This window comes from Penaeus monodon, chromosome 34 (assembly GCF_015228065.2).
Source record: "Penaeus monodon isolate SGIC_2016 chromosome 34, NSTDA_Pmon_1, whole genome shotgun sequence".
Taxonomy (NCBI): Eukaryota; Metazoa; Arthropoda; class Malacostraca; order Decapoda; family Penaeidae; genus Penaeus; species Penaeus monodon.
Window position 1 is genome coordinate 5,975,830 of NC_051419.1, and position 1,216 is coordinate 5,977,045.

Below are 1,216 nucleotides of genomic sequence, written 5' to 3' on the forward strand. Positions count from 1 at the left end.
ACACGCATACCCACCTTTGTCCTTGTAAAATAACCAATTTCCCCGCTATTTTCGCATCCCCTGTAGACTAATAGTTTAAAATACAAGCTAGTGTGACCCATAATTGCCGACAGACTTCATGTCCCTTACTGTGCACTGACATTCTGAAGTCAGACCAAACATACTAATTATAATATCTTTTGTAGGTTTTGTACCCCCATGGAGTACTTCCTGTATTTTTTTATTTGTATTATAATCTCTACATATATCTCCCAACATTTCCAGTTTAGACTTAAAGACTCAAATATTTGGCACTGGTTGTCAGATATGCAAGAGAATTCTGATTACTTTGTTTTTTGTTCTAATATATTGACTCTTCAGGATTGTATGAACATACCAAATAGCATTAACTTTATACAAAATACAAGTTATTGTGCTAGTGTGACACAATTGCCAACAGACTTCATGTTCTTTACTGTACACTGATATTCTGAAGTCAGACCAGGCAGATGATCTTCAAACTATGATCTTAAACTGTTAAATGTTTATAACTCTTCCAAATTCAAATTTGGTTGCTCACTGATGCACAACTGGTTCTGTCGGTGACGCTGTGAAAATGATATAGTTTTACATAAGTTTTACATAAACACTAACTACCCTTGGTGGGGTTTTAGAGATTATGAAAATGTTTATAATTTGAAGTTTATGCAGTTTTGCTTAAAAGATTCTGAAAATAGATTGGCACTGAAGACATGAAATTCAACTAATTTCAAGCCAGAAAAGTTATCTTGCTAGTTTCATAGGCTGTGAGGGATAATAAATAAAAATACTGCTTTGTGGTCAGGATCTGACTTCCACATCATAATATGAAATAAGTATGCTGTTTGGAAAATAAATACTGAAGATTTCTATTTATACTATTTACAATTGTAAATTTACAGATCATGTTATCAATATCCATGTAAGCTAATGTGAATTTGTAAAATTGTTCTTTGCTAACAAATACAACTAATAACTATGGAAATAAAATAAAATCCAAGGGCCGAGTTTTATTTTAAAAACCATAAGACTACTGACATTCATGTACTCATACACCTACGCACGCTATGTATATACAGAAAAAAGCTAACTGACTATGATGTGATGAGGATGAGCAGAAAAGAAGCAAAAATGAGAATGTAAATCTTCATAATGCAAGGTACTTCAATGAAATTTGTAATTTTGGGAAGATTTTTTT